The sequence below is a fragment of the Phoenix dactylifera genome, chromosome 11, assembly GCF_009389715.1.
Source record: "Phoenix dactylifera cultivar Barhee BC4 chromosome 11, palm_55x_up_171113_PBpolish2nd_filt_p, whole genome shotgun sequence".
NCBI classification, from domain to species: Eukaryota; Viridiplantae; Streptophyta; class Magnoliopsida; order Arecales; family Arecaceae; genus Phoenix; species Phoenix dactylifera.
This window is the reverse complement of record NC_052402.1, coordinates 25,775,238-25,782,835: the sequence shown is the minus strand read 5'-3', so window position 1 is coordinate 25,782,835 and position 7,598 is coordinate 25,775,238.

Genomic DNA, 7,598 nt, shown 5'->3' with positions numbered 1-7,598 from the left:
AATACTTGAGTAGCACATGCTCGCTATTTTTATGTGACTTTGTTGCTCCAAATTTTAATCAGACAAAAAGAGATGGTCAATAAATCAACTTGAATGACCTTTATTCATCACATGCCATTGTCCTGATGCACCAAGTTGGTGTTTTATTACTTAAGGTTGATAAATTACCTTAGGCAGGTTCAACCTGAGAGAAGGCTGCATGGATCCAAAATGATATATTAAAAAAGTACCACAAGGTACCTACGGGCTTTTTGCTATAGAAAAGACGTGTTTGCATGACCATTCCGTCAAAAAAAATTGGCCGGAATTGGATGCATATCGTTTTGTTACTTCGACATACCTTTTCTTAGTCCCAAGGCATGCAAAGCCGCTTCAACTTGACGTTGGCGTTATCAATGTCTACACTCTCCATGGTGGTATTTCTCTTTATTTTCTTTCCAGGAGTTACAAAAGATACGTTAGAAAGACTTCGTCGAGGGAGGAGTCTGCAACTTTTTCTTCTTTCTGTGTGCCGATAAAACCGCTCCAAAGTCGACTCTGTGGGCTATCATACACGAACGGTTCATTAGATGGCCTAAATTGACACGGTCTCTTGTAAGAGGAACTATCGCCTATCCTGCGTGCGCAACGTGGGTGCATGCAGCCAACCACGGCAGCTTGTCCTATCTCCTTGTATCATTCTAAAAATCAACTATCATTATTAGCTGCATATACGGTCAAGTTGGTGCGACCAATAATTTCTCCAGTTGTAAATCACATTCTCTTGATACAACGCACACAAAACAACTCGTACTAGCCAATTTGGAAGAACAATGTAGACACGTACACTACCTTCTCCTCCTTCCTTCCTTTCTTTCTTTTTCTTTCTTTTTTTTTTTTTTTTTTTTTTAACGGCATTCATATATATCTCACATGAATACAGTCCGCCAAATCAAAAAAAAAAAGATGATATAGAGAGTGGGGTGTATCTCCGACCCTGGTCCAGATTAATCCGCCCGAATGCCGAGCCACAAAGAAGACGACCCAGTCTGCCATATTGTTCGCCTCCTTATAAACATGCGCTATTTGAAAAAAGCCTATCTCCCTGGCCAAATCGCGGATCTCGCAAAACAATGGATGCTCGTCTCCATCCGGATCCATTCCCTGTATCCAGTCAACCACCGTGATGGAGTCCCCTCTAGAAATATCATGTCGGCTTCAAGGACTCTTCTTGCATAGGACATGCTCTTTCAGGCAGCCTGCAGCTCCACCTCAATGATGGCCTGGCCGGTAGTGCGTATACTACCATCACTATAAAGTGCATGTTGAAATTCAAGATACCCAAGCCTATTTTATCAAGATTACCAAACAAACAAGCTGTGTATGGGCTACTTCCGATTGGCTCAAGTTTGCATATTAGTATAATTTTTATATGTTCAATTAAGCTCGAAAAATATAAAATTAACAATTTATATATAATACAATTAGCAACTATTATTTTTATAATTTTTATATGTAATTATTTGACTTAATATTATCACTATAAGAATTTATAAGTTTACCTATAAAAAATTTCATCAGTAAAAAACAAAATTTATTACTAGGTTCATGGCTAGCGCCCGGTCGCTAGACTTTTTCTACGATGGAAGCAGTAATTCATTACCAAATACCCAGCATTTCGTGATGAAACGTCTCTCATCACCAATTTATCCATGATTTATGACAAAATATTTCGTTATTAAAGGTATGTAAATCTCATCATGAAAACAAGTAATTTCATCTTATTTCTAAAGGTCATGTGCAGTAATTTTTGCTATGAAGATGATATTTTCTATGATGAAAAAACTTTCATTATTAAACGATTTGATAATGAAATTTTCTTCGCCATAGAAGAATGACTGTTGGAGACAAAGTATTTTTATCATGCATAGTCAGGTATTGGGGATGAAATACTTTTGCTGCAAATTGTGAACTACTGGCTACAAAAATTTTTTTATCAGCAACAGCTAACTCTGATGGCAAAATGAATTTTGTCACAAAATCTACAATCTTTGTGATGAAAGCTTTCATTGATGAATTTATCGCTAAGCAATTTTCTTTTTGCATGAAGGTTGATATTTGTTGCCTTATGTTAAGTTACTTTTAGTGATGAAATTTATTCCATCACTAAAAAAATTAGTTTTATTTATATTTTTTTATTTTTTACTATAAGAAAAAGAAGATTTAGCAACGGTCGAAGCCGGTAAAAGTATGAAAAATTGCTGTGGATACTTTTCCAAGCGATTTTCCCTTCCGCTGCTTGGTCGTTGTCGAATGTCCTGTCGCTATTTTAACTTTAGCACATTGCGCTGCTAATGGAGAAGTAAACTTTTACTAGCAGTATTTATCGGAATTTAGTAGCATTTTCTTACTGCTGTAGAAATTTCATCAAGTGGTCTTTACTATTACAAAAATAATGTACTATAAAAAAAATAAGTATTACCGGCGCTTTTGCTTATCGGTAGTTTTATTTTCAGTGCTTTCTAAAAGGTCGTAAAAGCATCGATAATGTAAACGTCGAAAATCAACTTACCGACGCTTTTTGAAAGCATCATTAATTGGTGATGCATATAAACATTGCTAATCGCTGATGCTTATAAGCGTTGCTAATCGCTGATATATATTATAACAACATTTTAAAGCACCGTAAGAGTTATTTTTAAAAAAATATTTTAAAAAAATAAAACTTTGTATACATATATACACCAAATACATATATAAAAAAGTCGTATAATAATACATGTCACAATCAAGCAGATTATTTGAAATATTTATATTATCAAATATAATTACATTTACATTGTTAATATGCTTCAATATATATATATATATAACTCCTATAATCTGTGAGAAAGTAAGATTTTTCCGTTATAACATATTGTAAATCAATAGGTATAACAAATAATTTAAAGTATTTCATCTATAGCTTTCAGAGTCTAACCGCCAGAGCATAATAACCCCTGAGTTGATCGAGCCAGAAACACTTTCAGGGACCCCAAATACCGTAATAGCTTTTGGCAAATAGGCTATCTTTGCAAACCTTTTGTAGATCTCAACAAAAAATAATTTTAAATATTTTACATAATTATTATATATTTTTGTATTAGCATAATAATTTTCGTATTCTTTACTTTTAAAGTTTCTATCTTTTTTTTAAGGTTCCTGATACTTTCTTTAATCCCCTGATAATTCTTAGACTATTTATTTAGGAGTTATATATATCTTATTTTTTAAAATATATTGTAAATGTAAATTTATAACGTAAATGTAATTATATTTGACAATATGAATATTTCGAATAATCTGTTTGATTGTGATATATATAATAATATGATTTTTGTTATGTATGTATTTAGTGTATATATATATATATACATAGTTTTAAAAAAAATTTAAATAATCTTTTTTAAAAAAAACTCTTACGACGCTTGAAAGTATCGTTATAATAAATATTAGCGGCACTTTTTAGCGTCGCTAATGACCGACGCTATTAAGCATCGCTATTAGCCGACACATAAAAGCGTCAGCAATGAGCGACGCTTATCTGCGTCGCTAATTGCCGATGCTTATACGCGTCACTAATTGACAATACTTATTTGCATCGCTAAATACCGACACTTATAAGTATCGGTAATTAATTGAATTTCAATGCTCACATTGCCGGTGCTTTTGCGATACTTTATAAAGCGTCGGGAATAAAACTAACGACGCTTATAGACATCAATATATGCAATAAAAAGCGTCAATAATGTCTAATTTTTTTTGTAGTGTTGAGTAGATTGTAGAGATGATTGTTGCGCAGTGAATAATATCCTATTTAATTATATAAAGAGAAAAAAAATATTGCGGCATCATTGTTTCTCGACTGTATTTTTCCAATGCTTTGGATTAAACGATTCTTGAGACCAATATTATGCCATGTCAACATATCTTCATGTGATATTGCGATAGATCTTTCGGCTGCTTGTTGGATAACATGCTCATGAAGTTAATTCTGTGATTGGGAGAATGACTGGGACTAACCGTACCACAGGTTGTGATGGAGCTTGACATTGGAGGGGCTTTGGGACTGCATAGGAGAGCGAGTCTTGTGTATGAGACTGTAGTTGTGACATCTTACAAGCCTGCACTTGCTAGTTCCAAATCCTAATTTTTAAGGCATTTATTATTATGAACTGCGTTTGTTAGTGCTTAAGGATAAAATGAGGCTGCTTAATTTAGAACTTAGTTAACCTAGGATCAATGCATCCTAATTCATTAATTATAGCTATTTCTATACATGCTAAAATTTAGTGATAATGAGTTCCAAACCTATATCAAGAATAAATAAATTTTCTTACAAAAGCTCTCCAAATCTTCCAGAGTAAACCATTTTTTAGTTAGCTAAATAATAGAAAAAAAACATGCAATGATTCCTTTTCTTAATATCTGGCCTTATTTTAATCCAAATTCACAACAAAGGTTTGAAGTAAGCAAATGAATAAAGCATTATGCTCCATATTAAGGATATAGTCCAAAGTATTATCGTAGGTATATGGATTTGGCTGCAAATTTACTAACTTCCAAAATACAGTAAAATTTCCTATCCTTCTTGTCAACGGTCATTTGCATGCTCGTGCATCTGGTTCACACATCTATCCAGACAGTGCTTTGTGAGATGGATTGCTAATATTAACTATTCTATATGATGACACACTTAGGTGTCTGTACAAAATCTTACTTTAGTGAAAGAGGACCTACAAAATTGTTGTCCACTTTAGCCACTTGGATAATCTCTAAAATATTCATGAAATATTTTTTAGCTCTACGACTGATGTAACACACACATGACATTGTTCATAAGATCATGAAAAAAAAAAAAACTATGCATTAAACTGGTCAGTGTTTACTGTTAAGCTACTAGTCCATTCCAGAATTCTCTAGCACACTCTGTAAACTTCTAGCAAAATCTGAATTCAGTTAATCCCAACTGAATTCAGTTAGTTTACAACTGTTGTAACCAACTCCAGCTAATCAGCAGCTGGTTTACTTGTATCCTGGATCATCAGCTATAAATACACATCTACTGTAAGCTCTTTGCAAGCAATAAAAATCACATTCAAACTCTTCTTTCCTGTTCTCTGCTTTCTCAACAGTTTACTGTAGCAGAGCAGTTTCAGTGCCGTGCTAGTTTTTAAGGAATGTGCCAGCCACTGTAGCTTCAACATATCTTCTCCCAGACTTCTTCATGGTATCAGAGCAGGGATCCAGATCATCTCACCATGATCCACTAGCTCATTAAGATCTGTTAGTAAGATTAGAAGATCTTAAGAGTGATTCTATGGCATCACCTACATCAGTGAATCATACCAGATCAGATGAAGCTGTAAGGTCTTCTAAAGATCAGGTTATATCTCCCAAACTTAAATTCTTGACTTCAAGGATTCAATCACTTGTACCCAGTCAACTTACCTCTGAAAATTATCTTGTCTGGAAATCCCAAATCACTCGAGTGTTCAAAGCAAGTGAATTTTTTGGATTTCTAGACGGATCATCAACTTGTCTACAATCACCAACTAGTTCTGAATTTGATGCTTGGTTTTTGAATGATCAGTTCTTAGCAGTGGCTTTGAATTCAATAATTTCTTCTTCTATCCTACCCTATGTAATTAATCTTGAGCATTGCCATCAACTTTGGGCTACATTGGAATGTAGATTGAATTCCTCAACTAGATCTCATGTAATTCAACTAAAGAATGAGCTTCACAATATACAGAAGCAAGATCTACCAATGCAGCAGTATTTAAATGAGATCAGGAATAAGATAGATGCCCTTGCAGCTGTTGGATCCAAGTTAGATATGGAGGATGTGGCGCTGTATGTTTTGAATGGCCTCCCAGCAGCTTATGATTCCTTCTCTACTGCAATTAGAACTCGGTCATCAGCTATTACTTTGGATGAACTCTATGCACTTTTATGCAGTGAAGAGATTATCTTGTCTAACAAGGAAAAACAACAGTCCTCTGTCGACTCTGCATTTGCACTACTTTCAGTTCGCGGCAGAGGTCGTGGACGTTTCTACTTCACCAACCGAGGACGAGGCAGGTCAAGAACATCAGGATGGTCCTTTCCAGATCGAGGCAGAGACCAGAGAAATTTATTGGAATGCCAAATTTGTAATAAACGAGGTCATTCTGGTGTAAACTGCTGGCACAGGATGGATTCAAATTACAGTAGCACAGGTTGGCAACGAATGGATTCTACTTATAATGCATCCACAACGGCACATACTTCTCAGGCTCTTCTAGCAAACTCTGCTTCTCAAGCTTCATCTGTAAGTTCTTCTCCATCAACAAGAACTGGGGATTGGATTATTGACAGTGGAGCTACGGCACATATGACGCCTGAGCAATCAGTCCTACATCAACCTGTTTCTTACATTGGGTCTGAGCAAGTAGCACTTGGAAATGGAGCTTCTATCCCTATTCATCACATGGGTTCTGGTATACTCCCATAACCTCATCTTCTTCATGCTCCACAAATCTCCCATCACCTCTTGTCAGTCTATAAATTAGCAGCTGACAATCATTATGTTCTTATTTTTGATTCGGATGGTTGTACCATTAAGGATAAGCATACGAACAAGATTTTGTTTCAGGGACGTTGTAGTGAAGGACTTTATAAGATTCCCTTCACTTTTGTTTCATCATCGGTATCAGCTTCCACTGCTCCAAAAGCACTCTTAGCTTCAAAATCGTCTTCCTCCATCTGGCATCAGCATCTTGGACATCCAGCTGCCTCTGTGCTTTCCACATTGTCCACTAATATACAGCCACTTTCTTCTCCAAACTCTTTCTCTGTCTGTCATACATGCAGCATGGCGAAGAGTCATAAACTCCCATTCAAGTCCAGTTCTGCAGCATCAACAAAGCCTCTGGAACTCATTCATTCCGATGTTTGGGGGCCGTCACCTGTTGCATCTTTAGGAGGAATTAAATACTATGTTCTTTTTGTAGATGATTTTTCTCGTTTTTGTTTGGTCTATCCTCTTCGTAATAAGTCTGATGTCTTTCAATATTTCTTACAATTCAAATGTTGATCTACCAAGATGCTTTGTAGATATTTAAATCACATAAAAGAAAATCTAACAATTAATAAAATAGTGGTAAGAAAATATCTGGCCTGTGAGGTGTGAGAGGCACGCCAAAAGACGCACTGTCCTAAAACCGTTGTTGCCTCCCCACGTGCAGGTATTGGCGGTCAGCGACGGCTCCAAGATACAACCCAAACGGCTCACAGCAGGCCTAATCTACAGTGCACGTCTGTAGTAGGCAGATTACCTAGTCTATATCGGTTGCCCAATAATATAGAAAATTGTAAAAGAGAGAATGGTGGTAGAGAGAAACAATGAGAGGAAGAAGAAGGATTTTTTATTGTATTTTTTGTTAGATACAAGGAATGGCTCTTTTATAGGCCTTTTGTCATCCAACCATAACGGTTGAATACTTATGGCCTCATTAAGGCCATAATGAAAGATAATGGGAAGTTTTGAAACTTCCAAATGGAATTTGAAAAACTTAAAGGTTATAACAACTCTTTTA